Source organism: Lissotriton helveticus, chromosome 2_1 (genome assembly GCF_964261635.1).
Source record: "Lissotriton helveticus chromosome 2_1, aLisHel1.1, whole genome shotgun sequence".
Taxonomy (NCBI): domain Eukaryota; kingdom Metazoa; phylum Chordata; class Amphibia; order Caudata; family Salamandridae; genus Lissotriton; species Lissotriton helveticus.
The window spans coordinates 1,250,519,230-1,250,533,877 of record NC_136059.1 but is presented as its reverse complement, the minus strand read 5'-3'; positions in this window follow the sequence as shown (position 1 = coordinate 1,250,533,877).

The window sequence follows — 14,648 nt, the reverse complement described above, 5'->3', positions numbered from 1 at the left end:
AAATGTTTTATTTTTGAACGTCAGTTCACATTTGTAGGTAGATCATCAGTTTTAGAGCTAAAATTAGCATGTTTAAAGTGATTTTCATGCTTCCAGGGGCCCGGGAAGTGAATTAAATACCATTTGGAGGCATTTAATGTTCAAGCAAAAACAGGTGATTTTTGACAAAAGAGATAACACCCCCCCATTACGTCATGCTTCAGAAAGGTGAAAAATGGTCCGTTTTCAAATGTTTTATTTTTGAACGTCAGTTCACATTTGTAGGTAGATCATCAGTTTAAGAGCTAAAATTAGCATGTTTAAAGTGATTTTCATGCTTCCAGGGGCCCGGGAAGTGAATTAAATACCATTTGGAGGAATTTAATGTTCAAGCAAAAACAGGTGATTTTTGACAAAAGAGATAACACCCCCCCATTACGTCATGCTTCAGAAAGGTGAAAAATGGTCCGTTTTCAAATGTTTTATTTTCGAAAGTCAGTTCACATTTGTAGGTAGATCATCAGTTTAAGAGCTAAAATTAGCATGTTTAAAGTGATTTTCATGCTTCCAGGGGCCCGGGAAGTGAATTAAATATTTATTTGGAGGCATTTAATGTTCAAGAAAAAACAGGTGATTTTTGACAAAAGAGATAACACCCCCCCATTACGTCATTCTTCAGAAAGGTGAAAAATGGTCCGTTTTCAAATGTTTTATTTTTGAACGTCAGTTCACATTTGAAGGTAGATCATCAGTTTAAGAGCTAAAATAGCATGTTTAAAGTGATTTTCATGCTTCCAGGGGCCCGGGAAGTGAATTAAATACCATTTGGAGGAATTTAATGTTCAAGCAAAAACAGGTGATTTTTGACAAAAGAGATAACACCCCCCCATTACGTCATGCTTCAGAAAGGTGAAAAATGGTCCGTTTTCAAATGTTTTATTTTTGAACGTCAGTTCACATTTGTAGGTAGATCATCAGTTTTAGAGCTAAAATTAGCATATTTAAAGTGATTTTCATGCTTCCAGGGGCCCGGGAAGTGAATTAAATACCATTTGGAGGCATTTCATGTTCAAGCAAAAAAAAGTGATTTTTGACAAAAGAGATAACACCCCCCATTACGTCATGCTTCAGAAAGGTGAAAAATGGTCCGTTTTCAAATGTTTTATTTTTGAACGTCAGTTCACATTTGTAGGTAGATCATCAGTTTAAGAGCTAAAATTAGCATGTTTAAAGTGATTTTCATGCTTCCAGGGGGCCGGAAAGTGAATTAAATACCATTTGGAGGCATTTAATGTTCAAGCAAAAACAGGTGATTTTTGACAAAAGAGAGACCACCCCCCCATTACGTCATGCTTCAGAAAGGTGAAAAATGGTCCGTTTTCAAATGTTTTATTTTTGAACGTCAGTTCACATTTGTAGGTAGATCATCAGTTTTAGAGCTAAAATTAGCATGTTTAAAGTGATTTTCATGCTTCCAGGGGCCCGGGAAGTGAATTAAATACCATTTGGAGGCATTTAATGTTCAAGCAAAAACAGGTGATTTTTGACAAAAGAGATAACACCCCCCCATTACGTCATGATTCAGAAAGGTGAAAAATGGTCCGTTTTCAAATGTTTTATTTTTGAACGTCAGTTCACATTTGTAGGTAGATCATCAGTTTAAGAGCTAAAATTAGCATGTTTAAAGTGATTTTCATGCTTCCAGGGGCCCTAAACACAAGATTTGTGGAATGGTTAAAAGTGCATGAAAATGGCCAATTTACTCACTCTGAGGTGTCAAAAAGTGTTTCTACATCCCGGGAAGTGAATTAAATACCATTTGGAGGCATTTAATGTTCAAGCAAAAATAGGTGATTTTTGACAAAAGAGATAACACCCCCCATTACGTCATGCTTCAGAAAGGTGAAAAATGGTCCGTTTTCAAATGTTTTATTTTTGAACGTCAGTTCACATTTGTAGGTAGATCATCAGTTTTAGAGCTAAAATTAGCATGCTTAAAGTGATTTTCATGCTTCCAGGGGCCCGAGAAGTGAATTAAATACCATTTGGAGGCATTTAATGTTCAAGCAAAAACAGGTGATTTTTGACAAAAGAGATAACACCCCCCCATTACGTCATGCTTCAGAAAGGTGAAAAATGGTCCGTTTTCAAATGTTTTATTTTTGAACGTCAGTTCACATTTGTAGGTAGATCATCAGTTTTAGAGCTAAAATTAGCATGTTTATAGTGATTTTCATGCTTCCAGGGGCCCGGGAAGTGAATTAAATACCATTTGGAGGCATTTAATGTTCAAGCAAAAACAGGTGATTTTTGACAAAAGAGATAACACCCCCCCATTACGTCATGCTTCAGAAAGGTGAAAAATGGTCCGTTTTCAAATGTTTTATTTTTGAACGTCAGTTCACATTTGTAGGTAGATCATCAGTTTAAGAGCTAAAATTAGCATGTTTAAAGTGATTTTCATGCTTCCAGAGGCCCTAAACACAAGATTTGTGGAATGGTTAAAAGTGGATGAAAATGGCCAATTTACTCACTCTGAGGTGTCAAAAAGTGTTTCTACATCCCGGGAAGTGAATTAAATACCATTTGGAGGCATTTAATGTTCAAGCAAAAACAGGTGATTTTTGACAAAAGAGATAACACCCCCCATTACGTCATGCTTCAGAAAGGTGAAAAATGGTCCGTTTTCAAATGTTTTATTTTTGAACGTCAGTTCACATTTGTAGGTAGATCATCAGTTTTAGAGCTAAAATTAGCATGCTTAAAGTGATTTTCATGCTTCCAGGGGCCCGAGAAGTGAATTAAATACCATTTGGAGGCATTTAATGTTCAAGCAAAAACAGGTGATTTTTGACAAAAGAGATAACACCCCCCCATTACGTCATGCTTCAGAAAGGTGAAAAATGGTCTGTTTTCAAATGTTTTATTTTTGAACGTCAGTTCACATTTGTAGGTAGATCATCAGTTTAAGAGCTAAAATTAGCATGTTTAAAGTGATTTTCATGCTTCCAGGGGCCCGGGAAGTGAATTAAATACCATTTGGAGGAATTTAATGTTCAAGCAAAAACAGGTGATTTTTGACAAAAGAGATAACACCCCCCCATTACGTCATGCTTCAGAAAGGTGAAAAATGGTCCGTTTTCAAATGTTTTATTTTCGAAAGTCAGTTCACATTTGTAGGTAGATCATCAGTTTAAGAGCTAAAATTAGCATGTTTAAAGTGATTTTCATGCTTCCAGGGGCCCGGGAAGTGAATTAAATATTTATTTGGAGGCATTTAATGTTCAAGAAAAAACAGGTGATTTTTGACAAAAGAGAGACCACCCCCCCATTACGTCATGCTTCAGAAAGGTGAAAAATGGTCCGTTTTCAAATGTTTTATTTTTGAACGTCAGTTCACATTTGTAGGTAGATCATCAGTTTTAGAGCTAAAATTAGCATGTTTAAAGTGATTTTCATGCTTCCAGGGGCCCGGGAAGTGAATTAAATACCATTTGGAGGCATTTAATGTTCAAGCAAAAACAGGTGATTTTTGACAAAAGAGATAACACCCCCCCATTACGTCATGCTTCAGAAAGGTGAAAAATGGTCCGTTTTCAAATGTTTTATTTTTGAACGTCAGTTCACATTTGTAGGTAGATCATCAGTTTAAGAGCTAAAATTAGCATGTTTAAAGTGATTTTCATGCTTCCAGGGGCCCTAAACACAAGATTTGTGGAATGGTTAAAAGTGCATGAAAATGGCCAATTTACTCACTCTGAGGTCTCAAAAAGTGTTTCTACATCCCGGGAAGTGAATTAAATACCATTTGGAGGCATTTAATGTTCAAGCAAAAACAGGTGATTTTTGACAAAAGAGATAACACCCCCCATTACGTCATGCTTCAGAAAGGTGAAAAATGGTCCATTTTCAAATGTTTTATTTTTGAACGTCAGTTCACATTTGTAGGTAGATCATCAGTTTTAGAGCTAAAATTAGCATGCTTAAAGTGATTTTCATGCTTCCAGGGGCCTGAGAAGTGAATTAAATACCATTTGGAGGCATTTAATGTTCAAGCAAAAACAGGTGATTTTTGACAAAAGAGATAACACCCCCCCATTACGTCATGCTTCAGAAAGGTGAAAAATGGTCTGTTTTCAAATGTTTTATTTTTGAACGTCAGTTCACATTTGTAGGTAGATCATCAGTTTAAGAGCTAAAATTAGCATGTTTAAAGTGATTTTCATGCTTCCAGGGGCCCGGGAAGTGAATTAAATACCATTTGGAGGAATTTAATGTTCAAGCAAAAACAGGTGATTTTTGACAAAAGAGATAACACCCCCCCATTACGTCATGCTTCAGAAAGGTGAAAAATGGTCCGTTTTCAAATGTTTTATTTTCGAAAGTCAGTTCACATTTGTAGGTAGATCATCAGTTTAAGAGCTAAAATTAGCATGTTTAAAGTGATTTTCATGCTTCCAGGGGCCCGGGAAGTGAATTAAATATTTATTTGGAGGCATTTAATGTTCAAGAAAAAACAGGTGATTTTTGACAAAAGAGATAACACCCCCCCCCATTACGTCATGCTTCAGAAAGGTGAAAAATGGTCCGTTTTAAAATGTTTTATTTTTGAACGTCAGTTCACATTTGAAGGTAGATCATCAGTTTAAGAGCTAAAATTAGCATGTTTAAAGTGATTTTCATGCTTCCAGGGGCCCGGGAAGTGAATTAAATACCATTTGGAGGAATTTAATGTTCAAGCAAAAACAGGTGATTTTTGACAAAAGAGATAACACCCCCCCATTACGTCATGCTTCAGAAAGGTGAAAAATGGTCCGTTTTCAAATGTTTTATTTTTGAATGTCAGTTCACATTTGTAGGTAGATCATCAGTTTTAGAGCTACAATTAGCATATTTAAAGTGATTTTCATGCTTCCAGGGGCCCTCGAAGTGAATTAAATACCATTTGGAGGCATTTCATGTTCAAGCAAAAACAGGTGATTTTTGACAAAAGAGATAACACCCCCCCATTACGTCATGCTTCAGAAAGGCAGAAAAATGGTCCGTTTTCAAATGTTTTATTTTTGAACGTCAGTTCACATTTGTAGGTAGATCATCAGTTTTAGAGCTAAAATTAGCATGTTTAAAGTGATTTTCATGCTTCCAGGGGCCCTAAACACAAGATTTGTTGAATGGTTAAAAGTGCATGAAAATGGCCAATTTATTCACTCTGAGGTCTCAAAAAGTGTTTCTTCACCCCGGGAAGTGAATTAAATACCATTTGGAGGCATTTAATGTTCAAGCAAAAACAGGTGATTTTTGACAAAAGAGATAACACCCCCCCCCATTATCTCATGCTTCAGAAAGGTGAAAAATGGTCAGTTTTCAAATGTTTTATTTTTGAACGTCAGTTCACATTTGTAGGTAGATCATCAGTTTTAGAGCTAAAATTAGCATGTTTAAAGTGATTTTCATGCTTCCAGGGGCCCGGGAAGTGAATTAAATACCATTTGGAGGCATTTAATGTTCAAGCAATAACAGGTGATTTTTGACAAAAGAGATAACACCCCCCCATTACGTCATGCTTCAGAAAGGTGAAAAATGGTCCGTTTTCAAATGTTTTATTTTTGAACGTCAGTTCACATTTGTAGGTAGATCATCAGTTTTAGAGCTAAAGTGAGCATGCTTAAAGTGATTTTCATGCTTCCAGGGGCCCGAGAAGTGAATTAAATACCATTTGGAGGCATTTAATGTTCAAGCAAAAAAAAGTGATTTTTGACAAAAGAGATAACACCCCCCATTACGTCATGCTTCAGAAAGGTGAAAAATGGTCCGTTTTCAAATGTTTTATTTTTGAACGTCAGTTCACATTTGTAGGTAGATCATCAGTTTTAGAGCTAAAATTAGCATGTTTAAAGTGATTTTCATGCTTCCAGGGGCCCGGGAAGTGAATTAAATACCATTTGGAGGCATTTCATGTTCAAGCAAAAACAGGTGATTTTTGACAAAAGAGATAACACCCCCCATTACGTCATTCTTCAGAAAGGTGAAAAATGGTCCGTTTTCAAATGTTTTATTTTTGAACGTCAGTTCACATTTGTAGGTAGATCATCAGTTTAAGAGCTAAAATTAGCATGTTTAAAGTGATTTTCATGCTTCCAGGGGCCCTAAACACAAGATTTGTGGAATGGTTAAAAGTGCATGAAAATGGCCAATTTACTCACTCTGAGGTCTCAAAAAGTGTTTCTACATCCCGGGAAGTGAATTAAATACCATTTGGAGGCATTTAATGTTCAAGCAAAAACAGGTGATTTTTGACAAAAGAGATAAACCCCCCCCATTACGTCATGCTTCAGAAAGGTGAAAAATGGTCCGTTTTCAAATGTTTTATTTTTGAACGTCAGTTCACATTTGTAGGTAGATCATCAGTTTTAGAGCTAAAATTAGCATGCTTAAAGTGATTTTCATGCTTCCAGGGGCCCGAGAAGTGAATTAAATACCATTTGGAGGCATTTAATGTTCAAGCAAAAACAGGTGATTTTTCACAAAAGAGATAACACCCCCCCATTACGTCATGCTTCAGAAAGGTGAAAAATGGTCTGTTTTCAAATGTTTTATTTTTGAACGTCAGTTCACATTTGTAGGTAGATCATCAGTTTAAGAGCTAAAATTAGCATGTTTAAAGTGATTTTCATGCTTCCAGGGGCCCGGGAAGTGAATTAAATACCATTTGTAGGAATTTAATGTTCAAGCAAAAACAGGTGATTTTTGACAAAAGAGATAACACCCCCCCATTACGTCATGCTTCAGAAAGGTGAAAAATGGTCCGTTTTCAAATGTTTTATTTTCGAAAGTCAGTTCACATTTGTAGGTAGATCATCAGTTTAAGAGCTAAAATTAGCATGTTTAAAGTGATTTTCATGCTTCCAGGGGCCCGGGAAGTGAATTAAATATTTATTTGGAGGCATTTAATGTTCAAGAAAAAACAGGTGATTTTTGACAAAAGAGATAACACCCCCCCATTACGTCATTCTTCAGAAAGGTGAAAAATGGTCCGTTTTCAAATGTTTTATTTTTGAATGTCAGTTCACATTTGAAGGTAGATCATCAGTTTAAGAGCTAAAATAGCATGTTTAAAGTGATTTTCATGCTTCCAGGGGCCCGGGAAGTGAATTAAATACCATTTGGAGGAATTTAATGTTCAAGCAAAAACAGGTGATTTTTGACAAAAGAGATAACACCCCCCCATTACGTCATGCTTCAGAAAGGTGAAAAATGGTCCGTTTTCAAATGTTTTATTTTTGAACGTCAGTTCACATTTGTAGGTAGATCATCAGTTTTAGAGCTAAAATTAGCATATTTAAAGTGATTTTCATGCTTCCAGGGGCCCGGGAAGTGAATTAAATACCATTTGGAGGCATTTCATGTTCAAGCAAAAAAAAGTGATTTTTGACAAAAGAGATAACACCCCCCATTACGTCATGCTTCAGAAAGGTGAAAAATGGTCCGTTTTCAAATGTTTTATTTTTGAACGTCAGTTCACATTTGTAGGTAGATCATCAGTTTAAGAGCTAAAATTAGCATGTTTAAAGTGATTTTCATGCTTCCAGGGGGCCGGAAAGTGAATTAAATACCATTTGGAGGCATTTAATGTTCAAGCAAAAACAGGTGATTTTTGACAAAAGAGATAACACCCCCCCATTACGTCATGCTTCAGAAAGGTGAAAAATGGTCAGTTTTCAAATGTTTTATTTTTGAACGTCAGTTCACATTTGTAGGTAGATCATCAGTTTAAGAGCTAAAATTAGCATGTTTAAAGTGATTTTCATGCTTCCAGGGGCCCTAAACACAAGATTTGTGGAATGGTTAAAAGTGCATGAAAATGGCCAATTTACTCACTCTGAGGTCTCAAAAAGTGTTTCTACATCCCGGGAAGTGAATTAAATACCATTTGGAGGCATTTAATGTTCAAGCAAAAACAGGTGATTTTTGACAAAAGAGATAACACCCCCCATTACGTCATGCTTCAGAAAGGTGAAAAATGGTCCGTTTTCAAATGTTTTATTTTTGAACGTCAGTTCACATTTGTAGGTAGATCATCAGTTTTAGAGCTAAAATTAGCATGCTTAAAGTGATTTTCATGCTTCCAGGGGCCCGAGAAGTGAATTAAATACCATTTGGAGGCATTTAATGTTCAAGCAAAAACAGGTGATTTTTGACAAAAGAGATAACACCCCCCCATTACGTCATGCTTCAGAAAGGTGAAAAATGGTCTGTTTTCAAATGTTTTATTTTTGAACGTCAGTTCACATTTGTAGGTAGATCATCAGTTTAAGAGCTAAAATTAGCATGTTTAAAGTGATTTTCATGCTTCCAGGGGCCCGGGAAGTGAATTAAATACCATTTGGAGGAATTTAATGTTCAAGCAAAAACAGGTGATTTTTGACAAAAGAGATAACACCCCCCCATTACGTCATGCTTCAGAAAGGTGAAAAATGGTCCGTTTTCAAATGTTTTATTTTCGAAAGTCAGTTCACATTTGTAGGTAGATCATCAGTTTAAGAGCTAAAATTAGCATGTTTAAAGTGATTTTCATGCTTCCAGGGGCCCGGGAAGTGAATTAAATATTTATTTGGAGGCATTTAATGTTCAAGAAAAAACAGGTGATTTTTGACAAAAGAGATAACACCCCCCCCCCATTACGTCATGCTTCAGAAAGGTGAAAAATGGTCCGTTTTCAAATGTTTTATTTTTGAACGTCAGTTCACATTTGAAGGTAGATCATCAGTTTAAGAGCTAAAATTAGCATGTTTAAAGTGATTTTCATGCTTCCAGGGGCCCGGGAAGTGAATTAAATACCATTTGGAGGAATTTAATGTTCAAGCAAAAACAGGTGATTTTTGACAAAAGAGATAACACCCCCCCATTACGTCATGCTTCAGAAAGGTGAAAAATGGTCCGTTTTCAAATGTTTTATTTTTGAACGTCAGTTCACATTTGTAGGTAGATCATCAGTTTTAGAGCTAAAATTAGCATATTTAAAGTGATTTTCATGCTTCCAGGGGCCCGGGAAGTGAATTAAATACCATTTGGAGGCATTTCATGTTCAAGCAAAAACAGGTGATTTTTGACAAAAGAGATAACACCCCCCCCATTACGTCATGCTTCAGAAAGGTGAAAAATGGTCCGTTTTCAAATGTTTTATTTTTGAACGTCAGTTCACATTTGTAGGTAGATCATCAGTTTTAGAGCTAAAATTAGCATGCTTAAAGTGATTTTCATGCTTCCAGGGGCCCGAGAAGTGAATTAAATACCATTTGGAGGCATTTAATGTTCAAGCAAAAACAGGTGATTTTTCACAAAAGAGATAACACCCCCCCATTACGTCATGCTTCAGAAAGGTGAAAAATGGTCTGTTTTCAAATGTTTTATTTTTGAACGTCAGTTCACATTTGTAGGTAGATCATCAGTTTAAGAGCTAAAATTAGCATGTTTAAAGTGATTTTCATGCTTCCAGGGGCCCGGGAAGTGAATTAAATACCATTTGGAGGAATTTAATGTTCAAGCAAAAACAGGTGATTTTTGACAAAAGAGATAACACCCCCCATTACGTCATGCTTCAGAAAGGTGAAAAATGGTCCGTTTTCAAATGTTTTATTTTCGAAAGTCAGTTCACATTTGTAGGTAGATCATCAGTTTAAGAGCTAAAATTAGCATGTTTAAAGTGATTTTCATGCTTCCAGGGGCCCGGGAAGTGAATTAAATATTTATTTGGAGGCATTTAATGTTCAAGAAAAAACAGGTGATTTTTGACAAAAGAGATAACACCCCCCCATTACGTCATTCTTCAGAAAGGTGAAAAATGGTCCGTTTTCAAATGTTTTATTTTTGAACGTCAGTTCACATTTGAAGGTAGATCATCAGTTTAAGAGCTAAAATAGCATGTTTAAAGTGATTTTCATGCTTCCAGGGGCCCGGGAAGTGAATTAAATACCATTTGGAGGAATTTAATGTTCAAGCAAAAACAGGTGATTTTTGACAAAAGAGATAACACCCCCCCATTACGTCATGCTTCAGAAAGGTGAAAAATGGTCCGTTTTCAAATGTTTTATTTTTGAACGTCAGTTCACATTTGTAGGTAGATCATCAGTTTTAGAGCTAAAATTAGCATATTTAAAGTGATTTTCATGCTTCCAGGGGCCCGGGAAGTGAATTAAATACCATTTGGAGGCATTTCATGTTCAAGCAAAAAAAAGTGATTTTTGACAAAAGAGATAACACCCCCCATTACGTCATGCTTCAGAAAGGTGAAAAATGGTCCGTTTTCAAATGTTTTATTTTTGAACGTCAGTTCACATTTGTAGGTAGATCATCAGTTTAAGAGCTAAAATTAGCATGTTTAAAGTGATTTTCATGCTTCCAGGGGGCCGGAAAGTGAATTAAATACCATTTGGAGGCATTTAATGTTCAAGCAAAAACAGGTGATTTTTGACAAAAGAGAGACCACCCCCCCATTACGTCATGCTTCAGAAAGGTGAAAAATGGTCCGTTTTCAAATGTTTTATTTTTGAACGTCAGTTCACATTTGTAGGTAGATCATCAGTTTTAGAGCTAAAATTAGCATGTTTAAAGTGATTTTCATGCTTCCAGGGGCCCGGGAAGTGAATTAAATACCATTTGGAGGCATTTAATGTTCAAGCAAAAACAGGTGATTTTTGACAAAAGAGATAACACCCCCCCATTACGTCATGCTTCAGAAAGGTGAAAAATGGTCCGTTTTCAAATGTTTTATTTTTGAACGTCAGTTCACATTTGTAGGTAGATCATCAGTTTAAGAGCTAAAATTAGCATGTTTAAAGTGATTTTCATGCTTCCAGGGGCCCTAAACACAAGATTTGTGGAATGGTTAAAAGTGCATGAAAATGGCCAATTTACTCACTCTGAGGTCTCAAAAAGTGTTTCTACATCCCGGGAAGTGAATTAAATACCATTTGGAGGCATTTAATGTTCAAGCAAAAACAGGTGATTTTTGACAAAAGAGATAACACCCCCCATTACGTCATGCTTCAGAAAGGTGAAAAATGGTCCGTTTTCAAATGTTTTATTTTTGAACGTCAGTTCACATTTGTAGGTAGATCATCAGTTTTAGAGCTAAAATTAGCATGCTTAAAGTGATTTTCATGCTTCCAGGGGCCCGAGAAGTGAATTAAATACCATTTGGAGGCATTTAATGTTCAAGCAAAAACAGGTGATTTTTGACAAAAGAGATAACACCCCCCCATTACGTCATGCTTCAGAAAGGTGAAAAATGGTCTGTTTTCAAATGTTTTATTTTTGAACGTCAGTTCACATTTGTAGGTAGATCATCAGTTTAAGAGCTAAAATTAGCATGTTTAAAGTGATTTTCATGCTTCCAGGGGCCCGGGAAGTGAATTAAATACCATTTGGAGGAATTTAATGTTCAAGCAAAAACAGGTGATTTTTGACAAAAGAGATAACACCCCCCCATTACGTCATGCTTCAGAAAGGTGAAAAATGGTCCGTTTTCAAATGTTTTATTTTCGAAAGTCAGTTCACATTTGTAGGTAGATCATCAGTTTAAGAGCTAAAATTAGCATGTTTAAAGTGATTTTCATGCTTCCAGGGGCCCGGGAAGTGAATTAAATATTTATTTGGAGGCATTTAATGTTCAAGAAAAAACAGGTGATTTTTGACAAAAGAGAGACCACCCCCCCATTACGTCATGCTTCAGAAAGGTGAAAAATGGTCCGTTTTCAAATGTTTTATTTTTGAACGTCAGTTCACATTTGTAGGTAGATCATCAGTTTTAGAGCTAAAATTAGCATGTTTAAAGTGATTTTCATGCTTCCAGGGGCCCGGGAAGTGAATTAAATACCATTTGGAGGCATTTAATGTTCAAGCAAAAACAGGTGATTTTTGACAAAAGAGATAACACCCCCCCATTACGTCATGCTTCAGAAAGGTGAAAAATGGTCCGTTTTCAAATGTTTTATTTTTGAACGTCAGTTCACATTTGTAGGTAGATCATCAGTTTAAGAGCTAAAATTAGCATGTTTAAAGTGATTTTCATGCTTCCAGGGGCCCGGGAAGTGAATTAAATACCATTTGGAGGAATTTAATGTTCAAGCAAAAACAGGTGATTTTTGACAAAAGAGATAACACCCCCCCATTACGTCATGCTTCAGAAAGGTGAAAAATGGTCCGTTTTCAAATGTTTTATTTTCGAAAGTCAGTTCACATTTGTAGGTAGATCATCAGTTTAAGAGCTAAAATTAGCATGTTTAAAGTGATTTTCATGCTTCCAGGGGCCCGGGAAGTGAATTAAATATTTATTTGGAGGCATTTAATGTTCAAGAAAAAACAGGTGATTTTTGACAAAAGAGATAACACCCCCCCATTACGTCATTCTTCAGAAAGGTGAAAAATGGTCCGTTTTCAAATGTTTTATTTTTGAATGTCAGTTCACATTTGAAGGTAGATCATCAGTTTAAGAGCTAAAATAGCATGTTTAAAGTGATTTTCATGCTTCCAGGGGCCCGGGAAGTGAATTAAATACCATTTGGAGGAATTTAATGTTCAAGCAAAAACAGGTGATTTTTGACAAAAGAGATAACACCCCCCCATTACGTCATGCTTCAGAAAGGTGAAAAATGGTCCGTTTTCAAATGTTTTATTTTTGAACGTCAGTTCACATTTGTAGGTAGATCATCAGTTTTAGAGCTAAAATTAGCATATTTAAAGTGATTTTCATGCTTCCAGGGGCCCGGGAAGTGAATTAAATACCATTTGGAGGCATTTCATGTTCAAGCAAAAAAAAGTGATTTTTGACAAAAGAGATAACACCCCCCATTACGTCATGCTTCAGAAAGGTGAAAAATGGTCCGTTTTCAAATGTTTTATTTTTGAACGTCAGTTCACATTTGTAGGTAGATCATCAGTTTAAGAGCTAAAATTAGCATGTTTAAAGTGATTTTCATGCTTCCAGGGGGCCGGAAAGTGAATTAAATACCATTTGGAGGCATTTAATGTTCAAGCAAAAACAGGTGATTTTTGACAAAAGAGATAACACCCCCCCATTACGTCATGCTTCAGAAAGGTGAAAAATGGTCAGTTTTCAAATGTTTTATTTTTGAACGTCAGTTCACATTTGTAGGTAGATCATCAGTTTAAGAGCTAAAATTAGCATGTTTAAAGTGATTTTCATGCTTCCAGGGGCCCTAAACACAAGATTTGTGGAATGGTTAAAAGTGCATGAAAATGGCCAATTTACTCACTCTGAGGTCTCAAAAAGTGTTTCTACATCCCGGGAAGTGAATTAAATACCATTTGGAGGCATTTAATGTTCAAGCAAAAACAGGTGATTTTTGACAAAAGAGATAACACCCCCCATTACGTCATGCTTCAGAAAGGTGAAAAATGGTCCGTTTTCAAATGTTTTATTTTTGAACGTCAGTTCACATTTGTAGGTAGATCATCAGTTTTAGAGCTAAAATTAGCATGCTTAAAGTGATTTTCATGCTTCCAGGGGCCCGAGAAGTGAATTAAATACCATTTGGAGGCATTTAATGTTCAAGCAAAAACAGGTGATTTTTGACAAAAGAGATAACACCCCCCCATTACGTCATGCTTCAGAAAGGTGAAAAATGGTCTGTTTTCAAATGTTTTATTTTTTAACGTCAGTTCACATTTGTAGGTAGATCATCAGTTTAAGAGCTAAAATTAGCATGTTTAAAGTGATTTTCATGCTTCCAGGGGCCCGGGAAGTGAATTAAATACCATTTGGAGGAATTTAATGTTCAAGCAAAAACAGGTGATTTTTGACAAAAGAGATAACACCCCCCCATTACGTCATGCTTCAGAAAGGTGAAAAATGGTCCGTTTTCAAATGTTTTATTTTCGAAAGTCAGTTCACATTTGTAGGTAGATCATCAGTTTAAGAGCTAAAATTAGCATGTTTAAAGTGATTTTCATGCTTCCAGGGGCCCGGGAAGTGAATTAAATATTTATTTGGAGGCATTTAATGTTCAAGAAAAAACAGGTGATTTTTGACAAAAGAGATAACACCCCCCCCATTACGTCATGCTTCAGAAAGGTGAAAAATGGTCCGTTTTCAAATGTTTTATTTTTGAACGTCAGTTCACATTTGTAGGTAGATCATCAGTTTTAGAGCTAAAATTAGCATGCTTAAAGTGATTTTCATGCTTCCAGGGGCCCGAGAAGTGAATTAAATACCATTTGGAGGCATTTAATGTTCAAGCAAAAACAGGTGATTTTTCACAAAAGAGATAACACCCCCCCATTACGTCATGCTTCAGAAAGGTGAAAAATGGTCTGTTTTCAAATGTTTTATTTTTGAACGTCAGTTCACATTTGTAGGTAGATCATCAGTTTAAGAGCTAAAATTAGCATGTTTAAAGTGATTTTCATGCTTCCAGGGGCCCGGGAAGTGAATTAAATACCATTTGGAGGAATTTAATGTTCAAGCAAAAACAGGTGATTTTTGACAAAAGAGATAACACCCCCCCATTACGTCATGCTTCAGAAAGGTGAAAAATGGTCCGTTTTCAAATGTTTTATTTTCGAAAGTCAGTTCACATTTGTAGGTAGATCATCAGTTTAAGAGCTAAAATTAGCATGTTTAAAGTGATTTTCATGCTTCCAGGGGCCCG